Here is a 20467-nt window from a genome sequence, read left to right as displayed (position 1 = left end):
TGAAACTCAGGCCAGCCAGTAGGAAGAGCACCCCGAGGGCAGGGTCATGGATGGGCTCGAGCGTCTAGCCCTCTCTGTTGCACATTCTCCCCAAAGCTCCACATGCTCACCAAGCTGGAAGCTCTTATGGGGTTGTCCTTTTGGGGTTTCGTGGTGGCTTCCTATCATGGGCGTGATTGATGAAATCACTGGCCCTTGTGATGAGCTCAACCTACACTCTCTCCCCCTCACAGGAAACCTGGGGGCAGGACTGAAAGTCCCACCCTCCATGCGTGTTGGTTTCCCTGGCAACCAGCCCCATCCTCAGGAGTTTTCCAAAGTTGCCTTCATTAATGTAACAAGAGACACCTTTTCCACTCTCCGCATTTAGGAGATTCCAAGGCTTTTGGGAGCTGTGAGTCAGCTAAACTAAAAACGTATGCGAAACATTTTGGTCATATGTATTTCTTATAAAGCAGAAGATCACAGCTCTCCACTCCAAGTTCAAATGTGTATGTGAAAGATGATAAAACTGCACCCCTATTAACAGTTTAAACAATACTCTGAGGCCTGCAAATGTTTCGGGCATAGACAGACTAGCAGAACACAGAGTTTGAACATGGGGTCAGTAATGAAATGAGTTTGCTTCAGTGTGAAAAGTTACAAATAAATGTGTGTGCACATCTGAGCTGTGTTAGAGATAATATAACACAGTCATTCATTTTAACAAGAATCTTAGAGAAAAGACCCCTCACCTATTTCAGCCAAAGTTTAAAACATACAATGAGGATCAAAAAATGGCATTTATTTGATCTATCACTAACAAACTAATTGCTTTAATGTTTCTGTAAATGACTTAAAAATATTTCATTTTGAGGGCCTCCCCTGGTGGCGCAGCGGTTGAGCGAGGGGCTGCGAGGCTGCCCGCAGCCTCTGCGGTGCCGGTTCAATCCCCGGCAGGCGAGGGTCCCACATGGCACGACAGACCTCTCCTGCTGTGCCCGCTCCTCCCCTCAGCAGTGTGTTTCGTTGGTCTGCCTGTTCTGTTCCCTGCTCTGGCTCTGGTGAATTCTCTCACCCTCCCGTGCTTCTGACTGTACCCAGTGCTTGTATAAAATTAAAAAAAAAAATTCATTTTGAGTTCTGGTTCCAAGTGGCTCATGCTTGTGTGAAGAGTCACACCTGAATAAGAAAAAGTATCGGGCACAGCTGATCAGTTATTTTCCTCACCAAATGCTAGGGGACAATGTCTGCTATAGTCATCCTCTCGCCTCTAAAATCACCGAAATGGGAAAGCCAATTTGTTTTCATACTTCAAATGGGGTCCGCTGTGCTGCTTGCCTTAGTGTAGACTCCAACTAGTGGTATTTCAAAGTCCAGGTATTTTGCATTGTAATATTACTCACCTGCGGTAGGTGGCCATTCTCTTTTAAATAAGAAACTCCAACCCTTCATCCTCCAGTTCTTTAAATTTTGCTTTGTTTTTCCTTGCGGTATTTATCACTAACTGCCATAGGGATGCTTTTACAGCAAATAAACATATGTAGGTTGGATTACTTGCATAATTGAAAGGACACTCTATTGTGATCAGTTAAACTTATTTAAACTGAGGTATAATCAACATGCTGTTTCAGAGGTACAGCAGATTCTTCAAGTGAGTCACACAGTGCTGATCAACTTCCACGTTCCAGGGAATTTACAGCCAGCCTTGGAAGGTTGACAACCTAGGCTGGTGTGCTTTGTGTCTTCATTCATCATTCACAGAAGGTTACCAAGACAGCCCCTAGGTAGGATCTGGGGTCACAGTGACCTACAGGATTTAACCCGTTCCCAAGAAATCCACAGGCTGGTGGTGGAGCTTGAACTTTGGAATTCATTATTTTCGCATTTAATCTTCAAGATATGACTCATTCTTGTCAATGAAGATATTCTATTTTACAGCTTGACATACTGAACAGGCAGTGATAAAAATGAATAGTTTAGAGCTTGATTATACTGCTATAAAATCATTTGTACCATTATATAATTTGCATACTGAAAAGGTTCATGCCGTCATCTGTAACCTTTCATCGCTTTGATGTCAAGCCAAGTGAGGGCCGTGAAGGAGCAAGGACTTCTTCAGGCGAGGATGGTGGCTGTCACAGTTCAGTAGCAAAGAACTAGCCAGCCATGCCTCAATCACAGGAAGAAAGAAATACAAGCCATGCGATGAGCCTGTTCATGGAGCAGAGGGCTGGACGGGAGCCATAATGAGGGTGTAGGAGGAATCGGCAGCAGTCAGCACGGGCTCACTTACAGAGAGACTGAGAGAAAGGCCTTCCCAGCTGACTCGTGCTGTGTGGACAGGAAGGGCGCAGAGGGATATGGGTTCAAATGCTGGGCCTCTTCTTCATTAGCTTTGTCCCCTGGGGCAAGATACTAAACCTCATGGAGCCATAATTTCTCACCTGCCTGAGTTTAAGAAAAGACTACCTCGATGGTGTGAGGGCTGAGTGAAAGGATGCTTGGGACTGGCACAATTAAGGCATTCGCAAGTGTCAGGCAGGAGACAGGGTCGGGTGAGCCTCGGGAAGCTCCACTGTTCTGGACATTCACTCAGGCGAGGCTGACCAGGTCACTGTGGAGCAGAAAGTAGCACTTGTCTCCACTGGAGATGCGAGAGAAGGTCAGCTCCCCGCACCCTGATAGTGATGGTCCCTGTCACTAAGAAGGAACCCCAGTGCTACTTTAGATGAAATAGTTTCCACCACGGACAAACCCTTGAGGGGATTAACCTTGTGGGCTAATGATAGGGGATCCATCATGAAGAGGTTACAGGAATGAAGAGAGAAGAGATCACAAGTTCAAGAGATGGAATGACCTCACAGAAACAACAGAGGCGGGACTCTAGCCCCTTAATTAAGCTGGGTTCAGACTGCTTCCACAGAGCCTCCACCTGTTTCCTGGGAGCAGCACACAGACCCTGTCCCTGATGCTTCCCCCTTAGGCTGAACTGCATACACTGGACTAAGTACTTGCTTGGTGCCTGCGGGACGAGAGTCTTCACGATTTCTATTTCTTGGAGACTCAAGACCCCAGGACCTGGTAACACAAAGGGTGGACGTCACAGTTGACTCCCCATTTATCCAGGGGGTCTGGCACAGCATTTTCTGGCCCAAAATTAGCTGAATGTGTCTTCCTGACGTATGCTCGCTGGCAACAGTTCAGACACCCATTGCCAATTTTAGTTTTGCCTGAAAAGCCTGGTGTGATAAATCTGAGAAACAAATCAAGTCATTATTCTCAGAAGCATCTTCTAAGTTAAAGTATCAGCAGAGGTAAAGCTGGTTTGCACCTGTCGGTTATTGGATACACACAAGGATCAAGACATGCACCTCTATCTCCAGGGCCCAGGGAAGGCTCGCCAGCCTCTCGTGCTCCAAAATAGATAGGTGGAGGCTCCTCCACTTGTTCTTGAGACAGTCACTTACTGAATGCCTGTAAGGAGCACCCTGAGACAGGCACTGAGAATGGAATAAGGAATAGCTTCTCACCTGGTACTCTAAGCAGACAACCATCACAATACAACGTGCCATTGCTGTTGTAGCCCTCACGCTATCGGGTGCAACCCCATGAGAGATACCTAAGCCACGGCAGTTTGGTGGCCTATTTAATTGTGCTGTACTGGCCTCCATGCCCACAGCCACAGAAGGGTCCACTTGTGGCTTGGACTTCAGTATGGAAGTTCTCCTGATGAAGGGAGTTATGTGCTCCCCACTCCCCACCACTGAGTGGTTTATAAAATCTGAAGGCTAATACACCAGGATGGAGGATGCAGGCACAGTGAAAAGCCATTCCTTCCAGGCCTGGAAGTAAACAGCAACAGGTGTGTGCAGGCCACAGTGCAGGGGAATCCCGGAGGGAGCCCGCCTAGGAGAGGGTGGGCATGCGGGGCACACTCAGTGAACTTAAGACAAGGAAGAAGAAAACACATCCAGACCACAGCAGAGGTGACTCACTTGTTTACACCTGTTACTAAATGTTTTCACCACTTACTTTTGGGAGGAGGAACTGGCAGTTTATACCTTTTCATAGTTTTAGGATATGTGTTCATCACTAGGATTCATCTTGTAATGCGTGCACAGTAGACAGCTCATAGTTCTTGTTCGCAGTGTGAGCTCATTAATCCTCAGCTCCAGTATCTGCATGAATTCTCTTTGAGCAGAAGAGCTCCTCTAGGTGTTCTTGAGGAAGCTCTCTGGGCTGTGAGCCCTGACCCGAGCCCCAGGTAAAGAGTCCAGCAGGTTAGGGGACAGGGGCAAGCAATGGGCCTTCTACCTGCCTGTCCAGCTGGCGGGTATCTCGCAGTCACACACTAGACACTTACAATCAAATGGAGAGCACGTGGCCTGAGGACACAGCAGGGATTACATGGGGCGGCACTAGATTTTGCAGGAACCGATTTCTGTCTGGGCCTGCAGCTTTAATAACAAGCTGAGGTTATAAATAGCACAAGTGTTGACTGAATGAATCAAGATGAAAGTAATTTCAACACCTCCTCTGCATCAGGTGTAAGTTCATGGTGCTTTCTATTTCATTTAATGTTCACCAGTTCATGTGGAGTGGGTATTTATGACATAGTTTTGCAGATGTGAACACTGAAGACCTGAGACTTAATAAGCAACTTCCCCCAGGTCATCCGGGCTTAGCGGAATTGTAATGAATGATAGGGCTGGTATTCTGTTTGACCTCAAGGCTTCTGCTTTCTCCACAATACCACGACAGGCCTGGACATATGAGCTGCAATAGCACAAGTAGAGCAGAAGAAAGGAATTCTTACCAGAAGGTAGTACAAACCAGGAGATTTAGTGACTCCCGACAGGCACTATCAACTGTGCAGCAGTATCACCTCCACTGTGACATTCACTCAAAATCCTTTTTCTAAAAAAAGCCTGCTTGAGAACATTATGTATTTTAAAATGGGAACAATAAACAATTTACTGGTTCTCACTGATACATATACTATTAAAAAAGAAATTGTATTTGATGTGAAACTACTAGAATAAGCATCTCGGACTAGGCAAAGGCAGGTAAGTAGGGAGGAACGTCAAGATGTGAGGCAAAGGGAAAAACTGCCTTCTGTGATCTCGTTCTCTGTATACGTTACACAAAAGTGTCGGTATGAGGAATGCGAGGCCCTCTGAGGGACAGCTCCATTGCACTATTTGCACTAGTGCAGGCGCCTGTTACCTGCGCAGGCGTGAGTCTCGGCACAGCGAGCGGTCGTCCCGCTGCAGCGACTATTCAAATGGACGCTCAGATTATGTGTCACACGCACGATGCTTTTATGTAGTTGTTGCTAATGGATTTTATATTAGTGTCCAGTTACCAGCACCTCCTAAATTTCTAAAACTAATGCATTAGGAAAATCTATGGATTTAACATAGCCCAGAAATCCATTTCATAAATTTGTTCCGCTCCCATATAAGGTTTTAATACAGGACTCAGTAGATGAAAAGCAGAAAGTTTCAACTAAGTAAAATTTTACATTTGTTTTCCTAAGCTGGAACGAACCCAGAAATGCCTTTTGTAGGGGAGCTTTGTTCTGAAAGGAACTCCCCACGTGAGCCCAAGGCCAGCTTCTCTGTGGACAGACAGGCCAGGAGGACTGCTGCTCGATTAACACGGTGTGCGCTCCTATCTCCAGACAGCTGCTTTATTTTGTTTTGAAACTTACATCTCAACTAGAAAAATGCTGCTTTCAGAATCAGCAAGTCTGTGATTTCATGTAAGTATCTTATGTCTGATTTTGGACAATTCGCTGAATTTTATTTCATCCCATGAACACAGATAATTGCAGAAGGAACTTGTCAATGATTTTGTTCTTAGGTGAAAGAACTGTAGTCACATCTTCTGAGTTTTAGATTTTATTCCCCTTCATCTTGCTTTGATGCTCCATTTCTAATCACATGTCCCTGGCTTCCATCGCTTATTCCAAGTACACACACACACACACACACACACACACACACACACACACACGGCTGCTGCTGCTGCTGCGTCTCAGGGAGTTACAAAGTCCAAAAAGTGCTAAGGTCACCAAGTACAACAGCTAGACAGCAGAAAGGCTTGTTCTTTTCCAGGGACTCCTTAACTGTGTCACTCTCAAACATGCCAAGGAACTTAGAAAAATGACACACTCAGCCCCACTGCCGAATGCCCCTAGAGTCCCCAGGCTGTCTTGGGGGCCATGGCTGCTGGGGGACAGTGAATATCCAGGTAGCAGATGTGGTTTTCAGGCGCCACCAGGCTCAGGAAAGATCCTGGGAGGCCTGGCCCAACGTGGGCCAGGCTCCAGGGATAAAGAGCAAAATAGCAAATGTGAGTCCCAGACTGAGGTCTTTGGAATACCCACCGAGTCAATCCAAAGCAGGATTCTCCTCTGATCTGAGATCTGTGGCTCACAGTCTCTGAGGCTCAGTGTCTGGGGATTACCACCACGTGCCACAGGTGACAGCCGGGTACAAAGGGGTTACTGACGCTGTGACTGGGACAGAAAATAAGCAGCAGATTCCCTCCAGAATCCGTGTGCTTTTTTCTGTGCTTCTGAATGTAACATCTCTCTGAGTTAACAATATGATTTTTAATGTTCTGTCATAATTATTATGATGGGGGTGAAGAATTTGAGAGTCAAATGCGGGAATGCTGGGATTTGAGACTTCTGAACTGATACTTAGAGGCCAAATTTTTGGTCACTCAAGCTGCCAAGTGCAGCAAAATGCCATGAAGTTGAACTCATGGAAGAGAAACTGTTTATGAAATTACTGTTGAAAAACAGCACAGCTTATAATACTTGAAGATAACAGAAGTATCATATATTTGCCCTGGGTGCAAAAATGTTATTGCTGTGGAGGTCTTTGCCCAGCAGGGCAACAATAAAGCCAAGCCTCCTTCTCTGTCCCCGAGTCCTGCCTGGGGAGAGGGCAGAGCTGGCCTGCCGAGGTCAACATCCCTCCCGCCAGGTCACCACAGAAACACTTTCTAAATAACAAACCTTTTCCACAGCTGCTTATCCCAGTTTGCTCATGAAACCTCATTTTTACCCACATTTTTCATTATGCAAATTACAGAAGAAAACCTATATAACAGAAAAATTATAGAAACCATCTAACACTCTGCCAGATAAAAAGCATGACTGAATTGCTAGCAAGTGGAGAGAAGAGCATATTTGGGTGCTGCTGCCTATGAGGCCCTGTGACAGGTGTGACAGGAGAAGGCAGGAAACAGTGCCGAGCTCTCTGGCATTTTCCTTCATGCTGAGGAAGACGGGAACATGGTTAAAGAAGAAGCAAAGAGCCAGGGTGGATGGAATCTGAAATCACGACTCTAAACACAAACGTACTGGGATCCAAGAGCAATTTCAGAACTATGAGCAAAGTTTTGAAGGAAGAAACGGGGATCCTCGGGGGTCTGAGAGTAAGGATGAGGAGCAGGCAGGGGGCCCCAGTAAAGGAGGGACACTGGAGGCCCCTGAGGGCCTCACATCAAGGGAAGGATGACGTGGAGAGATCGTGTAGAGAGGGACGGAGCAGGACTCAGTGACCAACTTGCTGTGGGCACAGAAGAATGAGCCAAAGATGACAGAAAGGATAAGCTGGCTGGAGGAGAAGCACCATAACACACCCTTCAGCTGTCAGCAGTCCCAGCTTTTGAAGTGCCTTGAATATGCATGCTCACTCGGTCAGGGTGTGGAGTTCCAGGTGAGCTGAGCTGTTGGGTACACCGGGCAGACCCATGGAAATTTGCAGTCCGGAACTGTGAAAGCTTGGTGCTGGGCCTGGGAGAGTGGGGTTTTCTGTCCAGAGCGAGTAATGAGGCTAGAGTACATCTACCTCTCCTCTCCAAGGGAGGCATTTTCAAGACAAACGAGAAGGGAACACCACAGTGATGCCCCAAGCATGCCAATGAATAAGCAGAGAGAACAACTAGTACAAGAACCACAGCAGGAGAGGTCGGAGGGGAGGGCAGAGGACAGGGACACTGACCACTGACAGGCGTGTGAGGAGCATTACGGTTTGAGGAGCTCTGGACCTGATTATTTGGTAATTGGAATAGAGCTGTAGTACCGACAGTTCTGGCCTAAGGTGACACACGCGCTCCTAAAATCGCTACCTGATGCAAAATTGTGCAATAAAACCCACAAGACTTGTGGGGACAATGGGGGAAGGAGCCTAACTCAAAACTTGTGCAGTGTCACTTCAGAAAAGGACAGGAGCCAAATAAAGAAAATAGCCCAGTGCTGCCAGTGTTAAATGGTTAAGGAATAAAAAACACTGCGGTGACTGTATCCCTTGACCTTGAGAAAGACCTGAAATTGCTGGTGGGAGTGAGCACTGGAAGAGCTGCAGCTTGTGTGTGACTGTGAAGTGGTGGAAAACGGGGTGATCTGAAATCTGTTAGAAGGTGGTAACCCAGGACGTGGACGGAGTGGCTCGGAGTAACCTCGGTGCACAGTGGGGCTGGAAGGCATGTGTGCATTCAGTTCATCCGGGGTTTCTCGCAGACAGAATGGTACACAAGCAAACACAAAATTCACTATGGGTTAAAACTGCTCCCTTGAGTCTCAATCACAGTCAAATAAATCTGCATCTTAAAACAAGTATTCTAACAGAACTGCTTGTAAAAGGGAAAGTATCTTCAAAAGTCTTTCTGAAAGTTGTTTTTACCCATTTTTCTGCCATTCTATTGTGAAGCATGGGTTAAACATTCAGTTTCTATCACATTCAACCTTAGTATGGTTTTGGCATCACGTGAGCCTGCCTCCACACTGCTCTCAACTATTTTAACAATCCTTTCTTGCCAGAGAATAGATGCCAAATGCTACATAAGTCTGGCGTGGATTATGAGTTCAGAGTGACCCAGGACCCACACTCAGTTAGCCAAAATTCCCCAGCTTTGCAATATGCTCTAACTTTTTGGAAAGTTCCTTCAGAATTTTTTTTAAGTCGACATTTTATTAATTCTAAATGTGTATCCAAAACAGCTAAAAGACAGGAGTTTGGGGAATTTGCCATTGAGAGGAAAATGAGCAAAAAGCAAAGACTTGAGGATGATAACATTGTTATTTCTGCCTCCACAATGTTAACACTAACCTGGGGTTGCAGAAGGGCTGAGAAGGGGCAGTGATGGGCTTTCTACCACGCTGACCCCTGGGATCTGACTAGGCAGAGCCTTTGATCACCCAGGTGGCGGGGTGGGTTGTACCCCAGGTGGTCCAAACCTGTTTACAGTCGTTTATCTAAACTCTGGTATGGCCTGAATCTCTTATGCACTAAACGTCAGATTGAATTTTGTAAACTGACATCCCACCTCCTAAATAGGTATCTAGTTGAATTTTCAACCTGATTTAGAAAAAAAGAACAAAAAACTCCTCTGCCACAATCACCAGCTCCATCTATCAATCAGTCCAGACTAATAACCAAATTTACACATTTGGAAGGGGCTGCAATTCAGATTAAATTTCAAAGTTTAATTAAACTGCAGTTTCTGCAGTGACTCACTATCATGCTTGTCATACACAGTGTAACAGAGGTTTCTCCTTACTCACCCACACAACCATTCAAACTCATGAAAATAAATAGTATTTTGTAGTCAAAAGCCACCGATTGATGCTCTAGGCTCTTACTTGGTACCATGCACACTTGTGGGTATTTCTGGGAGGCACTTCCAATGTCAGCCACTAGAAGTCCTTAGTAATACACATTTGCTAGGCTGGGAGGAGAGGAGAGAAAAGCAAAGATAGAGAAAACACCACAAAGAGGAAACTGGGGGTGGAAACCCTATGCAGAGAACTAAAAGAAAATTAAAAGGCAAAATCAGAGGTAGAGCTTAGGGGAGTTAAAAGACTGACTGTACCTGGATGATTTCTGTCATCAAAAAACATAATTTAAATCAGATATGAAATTGGTACTGCATTAGGCAACTAAATCAACTATAAAGTCACAACTGGGCTTTATTAAAAAGGAATTCACTCACATTTTTAGGTTAATTGGAATTTGCATCACCAGAATTTGGTAATTAGACTATGGGAATGTTCTTGGGAGATACACACTGAAGCATTAAGTGACCAAAAAATCATGACGTAGGCAAGCTGCTCTCCTAGGGTTTAGCGAAAGGTCCTGGGTGTGCATACATGTGTGTACCCGTGTGAACACAGTGAGGAAATAAAAAAGTAAATGTGGCAAAATATTCAAAATCAGTGAATCTGTGGAAAGGGTATTCAGTGGTTCTTTGTAATTTCACAAAACTCTTCTTGAAGCTATTTCAAAATAAAGATTTTTTTTAAACAAACTAATAAAAGGACTGCTCTCAGTTTTCCAGGTTAGTTGGGATTTAGCATTACTAGAATCCTCCATATGGTTCCCAACATATTTATTTGTTGATTTTATGAATTTTTTAAAAAGTTTTATTTATTTATACAAGAACTGGGGTATAGTCAGAGGCGCGGGAGGGTGAGAGAATTCACCTGAGACAGAGTGGGGAGCATAACAGGCAGACAGACTGAAGACACTGCTGAGGGGAGCAGCGTTAGAGACAGGAGAGGTCTGCTGCGCCATGTGGGTTTCTCCCTGGCTGGCTGGGAATCAAGGCCGCACATCAAAGGCTGCCGACAGCTTCATAGCGCAGCAGCAGCGCTCAACCCACTGCGCCACCTGGGAGGCCCTGGTCCCCAACATATTTAATTAGTCCAGGGGCTGGAGAGTCTCCATTTTGCAAAATAGCTTGGGGTACACAGAAAACTGCTCTGGAAAAACCAGGGGTTCCAGTAGTCCCAAAGCTCACTTGCAAAGTCAGTGTGCAGATGTGAAGTGTGCTCATCCCACTACAAGTGGTTGGCAAAGTTTAAAAATTTCTGCCGAGTTTTAGTTTCAAGGAGTACACGGGATTTCCAAATTGAGAAGCATTGTGGTTTTGATCTTGTGCTGCTTCTGGGCCTGTGCAACAGGAGATTCAGAGAAAACAAAACCTGCTGGAAATTGAGCAACAACTGAAACCGAGCACACGGTGCAACGCACCCTGAAGCTAACCCTCCGGAAGAGGAACAGCCCAACGAAGACAGAAAGCCCCAGAAAAACGAAAGTGATTTGTTACAGCGCTGGTACCAGCAGCAGAGCATGCCGGCTTTCCCATGCGGAGGGCACAGTCAGTCCCTGCGCCCTGAACGCATGACAATCCTCTCGCCTCTCTTTTACGATGGCCTTCATACCTCGGCGGTCACTTCGCTGACCTTCGACCTCAGAGGTCTGGCCGGTGAGGACTTGGCGTCCTCTCGTGCCACCTCACTTAGAAGGCCGCAGGCCGGACCCTCAGGTGCGCAAGCACTGGCTGCGCCCTTGTCCACCTCGCGCGGTGACTGTGGTGTGTGCAGGGCACCCCGCGGGCTGGGGTGCCTTGGCTAGAGGCCAGTGGCTGAGCAACGGGGGCGGGGGGGGGGGGGGCATTCCGCCAGACCGGTCCAGCAGGGTGTCCACAGCAGGCCACTGCTTCTGCCCTCAGGAAAAGCCTGGAAAGTGGACTGAGGGCCAGGGCCCGCTGCTGTGGTGCCCCTGCTGTCGGGTTTTGAAAGTTGCCGTAAAACGAGAGTGCCCGCAGGCTCCACCCTGGAGGTGTGGAGTCTCCATACCACAGAGGCAGCCTGAGCATGGCCGAATCCTCCCCTCAGGAGGAAGGAGGCCTTGAGCTGCTGTCACACCGGGTTATTCAGGAGAGCAGACTGGGAAGCTTCTGGATGCTACGTTAACTCTTTCAAGTCACTGAGGACCATTCAGAGCTCTGACGTGCTTGTTTAAAACTATTATTACTAAATTAATTAAATTTCAAAAGATACAATTTGAATTAAACATCTTACTGCTTATAGTACTATTTATAGCAAGCCTTTTCTCCAGGGGATGAGGTGATTTAGAAACTCCTAATTAACAGAAGGTAATTCAATTACAGGCCTACTGTAAGGTAGAGTTAGTTTCTCTCAGGTCTGTGAAAAGCAAGTATGGGTGTTAGTTAAAAGAGACGCGCGAGTGGCGACATCCCTGTAATGAAAAGCAACCTCTGTGGGCACAGCGAAGTGTCCAGGAAAGGCAGGGCAGGCAGAAGGCCCAGGGCAGTGCCCAGCTACTAAGGGGTTTACTGTAGGAGCCCCCTTCTTCCTGGTCTTGACCACATGACTCACGTGTTCCTGCATCTTCCCCTTTTCACAGCACAGGGGCGAGGACTAGCAAGGCTGTGGGAAACCTTACCTTCTGCTTTTCACTTTGTGATTTTAAGCCCGCCTTTCATGCTGCCTTCATGAGGTGAGGTGACCGCGTGTTCCCCACACTGCAAAGCCGCTCTCTGCAGGCTGGAGTGATGGTAACACACATACTGCAGGCTGGAGTGATGGTGACTCACACACACACACACACACACCTTTGAAGCTCTTAACACTTCAGAGCTGCACGTTTCTAGCTTTTGGAAACTGATAACGACAATGATAATGACGACCCTTATTGAGACTGACTGTTCTGGGATACTGACGTGGAAACCCCAGCCCCTCAGAGGTGGCCACATTGTGCCCATTTTATGGATGAAGAAGTGGATGTGCCCGCCGTGACAGAACAGGACACAGCCCGTCCCCAAACCCACTCATCTGCTTCCTAGGGTGCAGGTGGCCTCCTCTTCATCCCCCAGTTTCTATGGGGGTGCATGTGTCACACCCCATACACCCTCCCCAGATGGCCTGTGAACCCCATGTCACTTGCAATGCTGTGCCCTTTAGCAGAACTCACTGGGGCATGTCTTCTGTCAGGTGCCTGCTGCCTTAGGAGTGAGCGCAGGAAGGCAAGTGAGAGGAGGACCAAGAAAATATTCCCAGGGTAGGGTCAGGCTGGCAGAGAATGGGGGTGGGGGGGTTAAGGTGTCTTCCCCAGGAGCACAATGGTGTGGCAGGGCTCACTCACCAGGGCCAAGAGGCGCGGGAGGTGAGGGGTGCACAGGAGGCAGGTGGCTGTCTGCTATTCAATGACTTCTCTGATGGGCCCGCTAGGAGCCCACCTGTGCCGTCCCAAGGCCTCCCGCCTCTGCCCCCATTCCATGTGCAACATGACAATGGATTTGTGAGTAGGAGCTGGGAAATCACAAAGCCCTCTCCCTAAGGAAGCAACACTCTCACCTCAGGGTGCCTTCACTCACTCAGCTCCTGTCCTGGCCAGGTGAACACCTGGGAACTCACCCTCTTCCTCCTTCTGTCACCTGACCTCAACTCGGCCACGTTGTCTTTTTAGGATACGTGCATCTTTCAAAGGGAGTTTCAGATACAGCAAGGAATCCTCTGGTAAAGGGGAGAGTCTGAACAAGAGGTAAAGGACCTGCCTGTTTTCCACCTGCTCAAGGCCTGCCTTTGGTCTCAGCTTCCCCACAAGCTCAGGCATGCTCCTCTCCCTGGACCAGCAAAGGCACCACTCGCTGCCTTAGGACATGGATGCAGCCACTTAGGACTCAGAGTAGAGCAGCTCCAGCTTCTATCCCTTCGACAGCCCCAAACCTAACCCAACAAGGAAGGTGTTCCATGAGCACAGCAATCAGTCAAGTTCGGGACAAGGTGGGCACTCTGAGACAGAGCATCAGGGTAGAGGGGGCATCTGTGTCCTAAAGATCAAGGTCACTGTCACTCATTCATTCCTAAGTATATCTCCAGGGCCTGCTCTGCTGTGATGTCACAGGGAAGAGGACCTGCCAGCTAGAGCCTCGGTGTGGGGGAGGGGTGAGTGTATAGCTGATACAAGTTGCAGCGTGGAAGGGGTGAGTGGCATAAGGAACAGTAGCATGTACAGTCCGCACTGGGCTTCAGAGCCACTTCCCTGCTCCCCATGGTGGGAGAGGGTGTCATGGGTCTGCTCCCCACCTTCAGCACCCTTCCTCAGCCCTTCCCTTCTGAGACCACTTTATGTAGAATGTGGTTAGCACAGCCTGGATTGTCTAGATTGATTGAGAGAAAGCCCTCCTCCCTACTCTAGGGGTGGGCCAAAGGAAACTAGGGGTTTTCAGAGAAGATTCAGCCCCTGCTTACTAACTCCACCCAATTCCCCTTTCTCCACCCAAGCCTTCACCGCCCAAAGAAGAAATGCTTGATTTGACTGAGAAAAGGAACAATACTCAAAGTCAATTCTTTGACCTACTTGGTGTTTTGTTTTGTTTTGAAGTGTATTGTTTTTATTAAGTAACACTGCTTTATGACAATGACATGATTTAGCATTACAAGTTCACACCTCTTCAGATGGATGTCACCACACCCCACCCACCACCAGATGATCCTCCACCCTAGTCCACTAGACCCCCTCCCCTAGTTTGTTCCCCACCCTCCACCTTCCCCCTCTTGTAGCCTGAGCTCTGCAGTCAGATTTCTAAAGGTCTCTTTCATCTGTTCCTTTGTTTTGCTTCTTTATAGTCCACATATGAATTTTTTTTAATGACTCGTTAACACATTTTAATGCCTCATTACCAAGCAGCAGATCATGATTACGTATCTCACTAAATAAGTGTGAAGTTCGTTACAATTTTATCAGATAATGACACACATCTGATTGTCACCATTTGCTGCTGAGCCCTGCAGGACCAAAGGAGCAACAGGGAGGGGGGATGTGTGGCTAATAACTCTTGGGGTGTGAGTGGGATTTGAATTTCACATGGCTTGTACATGCCACTAAACATTATTTTTTTAGTCATTTAACAACGCCATTCTTAGCTTACAGACCATATGAAAACGTGGGGGCATTAGTAGGCCCCAGGCCTGTGCCCCCTCCCGGCTCTAACTCAGCACATGATGCATCATGCAGCCACACTGGCCTAAAAGTACCCAGAAGATAGTAGTTTGATATGCTATATACGCATTTTACAAAAGAACATGAAAAAAACAAATACTGTTAGTATTTTAAAAGGATGAACATGGGTTACGCATGCTAAACATAGGCAAAGAAAAAGTTTGGTCATGGCGGGTTGCAGCATTGGTAACGACTTTCACAGACACAGATCCACAACAAAGCTAGAGCTTAAAGGTGAACTAAAAACAGTAAGTGCCACCTCGACTACATGTAAATGCTCAAATAGCCATTTCTCCTCACAAAGATAGAATATTTTTTTCCTCCTGGCATCAGGTAAGCAATTTTAAAACTAAAATTATTTTGTGCCACATAAAGACAAATGATGGTAGAACTCCATTTGATTTTTCTCCAGTGTAGGAGTATAATAATTATTAAAAGGACGGGAGAACTAGGAAGACTACTATTGATTTCAAAGAAAATACTTGAAGATTTCCAAAGGCAGAGAGAGAGGCTCCACTAAGTAAAATCTCCATATAAAAATCTGAAACATTTAGCCCTAAAGTTTAACTAAAACTAAATGTAGTGAGGAAATAAATATTTGAAACTGCTTAACATGTTATTTTTTAAGTTAATTGGTAATTAAGCGTGTAAAGTTAAACTTAACTCTTAACACGTTATATTGTCCACCCACTGAATTTACTGTGAGAGTAATTTTCTTATGGTTCGGAATTTAAAATGTCCTAATTAAGTTAGAAAAGATGTTAAAACCATTATTACATGCTATTTTTATTCCTGATAAATGTGTGTGGTAGTAAAATCAGATTTCTGGTATTAAGGGTGGTTATTTTTGTGGGGTGAGTAGCATTAATTATTGCACAGCAATCTGGGGAAATAGAAGTGACTAGAATGAGAAGCAGGAGCCATGGGCATAGACTAACCAGAGACAGTGCTCAGTGCTCAGTCCCCCATGTGCAGAGGGCAGTCACCGAGCAGACCTGTGGGCTGAGAGGGTGGGTAGGGTTGAGGGCGTCCCCCCAGACCCTCAGGCAGTGCTGAATTAACTTCTATGAACATGAACTCAAACGTAGCATGGCAGCAAAATATAGGCTTCAAAGGTTTTAAAGTACCCGGTTTTATTTGTACCTGCGGAAATGTCACTACCTTGGTATTCGAACGTCGTGAAAAACACCTTTAAATTCTGTTTTCCAATTCTTGAGTAGGGACATAACAGACAGAAGAAGGTCATCTGTGAGTGGTACATCCGCCCCCCCCCACAGGGATGGGCAGTGGTAAAGGTAGCTGCTGACACTTACCTGTGCCACCTTCTGCCCACATGTCAACAGTTAAACTGACTCAAAAAAACCCAGAAAAAATCTGAAATATATGATGCTTCATATAAACTGGTTATTTCAATAGCTTCATTTTTATGGGGCAGATTCCATCCAGACTATGCTGTTTCTTTGAGAGCTGTATGACTGAACATGTGTCCACAGACAAAACTCATCACTGAATTCACAAACAAATCTACGTATCGCCACTGACAATTTTATACAAGCATCTGATGTAACTTCAATCTTTCTGACTCACCTCCAACAATGTCCAATTTTTAAATGGAGAAGCATGTGTTGCTCTAAGCTACATTGTAATGGGCGGTGATAACTTATCACGGATACAGCTTCTTTTTTTTTTATGAAGTCAGGGAATGATGTGAGAACGTCAAGAGCCTCAATAAAATTCTACTGTAGCTGCAACTTATTGGCTCTCTGCCCTGCATGTGGGCAACACCTGGATGGGACCAAACATGAATGATTTATCTTGCTGATGAACCTAACAAAGGAAAACACTTCTGAAAAGAAACTCGCGTGATGCTGACAGGTCAGCCATAGCCAGCACTGGGACCAGCATGGACAGAGCAAAACAGCCCCATTTAACCAGCAAAGAACACTGACCCCCACGTGGACCAGCCGCCAGGCTCGACCACAGGCTGCCTCCCAGGTGGAAGAAGAGCCACCATGGGCTCAAAGGCCCCTCTCCCCGCCCGACCAGAGACTGCCACCACTGAACCCAGTGGCCAAGGGACATTTCCCAGACAGGGTGGCCCAGAGAGTGTTTAGTGTTTCAAAGTGGAGCCCAGACCTGGGCACATCAGGGTGGCCACTGTAGGTTCTCTGAGCATTCGATGACATGGACATCGAATTTCTCATCTCAAGCAGCCAGCACGGCTGGCACAGCAACTCAGGGCTAATGGCTTGGTCTGGAGGGCAAGGAGAGAGGTTGCGCGCCTCTGGGCCAGGGCAGGAAGGAGCCAGAGGGCTCTACACGCAAGGGGAGGAGAGGGCTGGATGTACCAGCGGCTGCACAGGGCATATTCTAAGTCAGCTAATCTTCATTTTTGTGAATCTGGAAGGATTTGGGGATCACGAGCTGCATACAGACATACAAATTATCGTATGCTGAAAGCCAATTTGGTTCTTAGTTTCTTTGACCATCGTTTTCCTGTTTGAAAAGGATTTCCACAGTTGAGGACCATCGCGTCTACAACACTGGGAGTAGAGACACCATTCTGTGAACACTGCAGAAATAATTACAAACTTTAAATGTCAAACAGACTCTGGTGTGTTTAAGGCCTATACACTACTGACAGTGTTTGGTGCACGGTTAAATAGCAAAGAAAAATTTTTGGAATGTTTCAGTTGCTAGAAGCTTATAGGCATAAGGGGCAAGTCCTTAGACTTATCCCCCACCCTTCTTTTCTCTCTTAGCAATGACTAGTTTAACATATGTTCTTCATCAATCCAAACATGACCAAGGCGTGCTACTTTCCCAAGATGCTCTAAAAAGAATGTTACTGATCTCATGATATTAGTCAAAGTAACAGACAGCAGCTTAGCTCATTTCCTCTTGATGATCATAATATCATCCCATGAGCTGCCCTCCTGAAAGCCATCACCTCACTTAGCTCCTCCCTGCAAACACGCAGGTCTCTGTCTAGGAGATGCTTCAGGAACACTGTCCAGGAATCCGGAAGTCGCAGTGGGCAGGAACACTAACCTGAGGCAGGATGAGGAGAGCCCAGTTATTATCTCCCTGTTCTGCTGCCATATTGCACAGATCGCACTGCCCTGGGGCTTTCCACCTATTCAAATAGCGACTTTCAGGGCTTGTGTGAAGAGCAGCTGGCTTCCAACAATAAAGAATCGTCTCAGCTTTAGAAGTCAAGTTAGATTTTAATTTGTGTTCCCACCAAAACAACACACTTGAGAACCAGCATTTGTCATGGAGCGACAACTTTCTCAATCAATTTACCATATCAAGAAACAAGCCATAGGTGCCAGAGCATCATCCTGGAGGGCAAGGGAGACTGCCCTTCCACCTACCTGGCCAGGGCAGAAGGTTTGGAGGGAAGGAGAGTGGAAGGAAGGAAGTCGACCCCTGTGGGCCTGAGTGAGAGCAGGGGGAGCTCAGCAACCCTCCTGCTGCATACACCAAACTGGGGGAGTGGGCGGAGGGGCGGGAGCTTCAGCAAGATGCTCTTCAGTAAGACTCAAGAGAAGACTTCTGCAAGCGTTCTCCTCCAGGCAACCAGGGGCCAGCTCTCAGAGGCCCAAGGGAAGGAGAGCAAGTGTAAGAGATGGAGCATTTTGCTCAAAGAGCTGAGTATAGTTCAAACTGGATCATGCACATTCACGCTATGATCAAGCTGACTGCACTGCAATACAATGTAGGAGCAGGCATCTCCCCGAGAGACAGGAAACTACTTTTTCTTCTCCATTTGAGCTGTGTGACATCTTGAAACTCTGCCACACGGGGACAAGGTAATGGGTCCCAACTAGACTGAAGGCCACGGAAATGGAAAAACAGCAGCACCGACTCCTCCTCTGCTCAGTTAATCTACCAATTCAAAGTGATTTAAAGGCTAATGGAGATGAAAGGTCCAGTGGATACACCAGGAGAAGGAAGCTACACATCCTCACAACTTCGAAAAGTGACAGCTGACCGTAAGAACTGTGCATGTCATTTATAAAAGAAGTGCTGAGTTTACAGATGTATACATTTTAATTTTTTAAACCTAAATTTTTTAAATTTAAATTTTTAATTAAAAAAAATGCAGGGGGTTCTTGAAAAGAAGTTAGCAAACAACTTAAGGAGGTACCTTGAGCCAATGCAGGCTCAAGGCATAAAATACTTTATGAGAATATGTCAAAAATAAGCTTTGAAGGAATGGTGCAGGAGCAAAATCTGACAGTCTATGTGGAATTGACAGGATCATAGGAAGGAGCTTCTCTGTTCTAGCTTGGGAAGAAAAAGATACACTTTTTGATCTTTCATGGTCTTGGGTTTATCAAAAATGCATAAAGCATAAGCTTAGGAAAAAGTTCCTTAACTTTTCTTGAGCTTTAGGCTTCAGATATATTTTACACAAGTATTTTCGATGAGAGTCAACTGAAAAATAAGCAGTCTTGCTTTGTGTCCTTTAAAAAGCAACAGAAAGACTTTAAATAAAGACATAAAACAGTAGAGACCCCACCCAATACTTGGCCCCAAACACCACATCCCACAGCACCGGAGGTAGTTCTGGTTCAAGGGAAATCTGCGTAAGAAATGGGGTGACGCCAGCAGCAGGCGCCCCATTCTCACTTACCAATATGGTTTGGACAGCACCCAAGTGACTGTTTCCTAGCTTTCTCAGAAATCTTACAGCAGACTGAGTGTGTCACACGACACAGGGCTGGTCCAGGGACAACATCCGACAACATACCAAACTCTACTAGGGTTTTCACCTCTGTGCTCCCAGAGTCTGAAGCTCATTGTGGAATTTGATTGACAAAAACTGTTAAATTAGGAAATACCTTTCAAGGGGATCATTAGTCCCCAAAATGCTACTCTCTCCTCAGTTGTCCATTGTACAGTATTGGGATGTGTGTGTGTGTGTGTGTGTGTGTGTGTGTGTAAGAATGTGTTCCTCAATGGTTTCTGTGAGCAGAATACAGTCAGCATGGGCACATGCTGAAGGACTATCTTGCAAGTCCCCCTGTGTCTGACTGGCACCCACCCCTGGTGTGATGAGATGTGTGGGGCCATGTTCACACTCCAGCATTGAAACATTTCTCCCCGCACCGCTGGCCTGGCCACTGGAGCTGCCCCAGAGTAGCTCAGCTGTCAGGGGGTGATGACTGGAGGAAATGCCTTTGGGAACTACTGGCTGGACCTTCCCCGTCAGCAAATTAACCAACAGCCTTTGGGATTCTACACTAACAAAAGTTAGGAAAGTTGATACCTGCAATTAAAAGATGCTTTTAATGTCAAGTTCTCAATAGAGATGGGGTGCAGCAGCACCCTCATTACAGGTCACACCTGGCCAGGTGCAGATGGGCAGACTGCATTTGTCCTGAGCGTGATCACGCTCGTCACTGGATGGAGCAGGGGCAAGGAAAACACACGTCGGCCTCCCAGAGCACTCCTGGTGGGGCAGGCCGACTGTCCATGCATCTGCGGAAAATCCCTCGTCTCGCATTTTTACTTAACGAACCTTGTTTTATCTGAGAATATTTAGAGTGATGTGTTCAAAGTGTCTATTCCAGTAACTTATATAAAAATATCCACAGATGGGAAAATTCATCCTCCTTGACAAAGCATCTTGTTCCTCCCTTTTAACA

General features: G+C 46.4%; 1 protein-coding gene across 1 annotated transcript in view; it reads right to left on the bottom strand.

The window, feature by feature from the left end:
* Nucleotides 1-20467, bottom strand: part of PLCL2 (phospholipase C like 2) — a 155552-nt gene that overhangs the window by 37368 nt on the left and 97717 nt on the right.

Source organism: Talpa occidentalis, unplaced genomic scaffold (assembly GCF_014898055.3).
Source record: "Talpa occidentalis isolate TD23 unplaced genomic scaffold, MPIMG_talOcc4v2.1 talOcc4.10, whole genome shotgun sequence".
NCBI lineage: Eukaryota > Metazoa > Chordata > Mammalia > Eulipotyphla > Talpidae > Talpa > Talpa occidentalis.
This window is presented reverse-complemented; position numbering and strand designations above follow the sequence as displayed.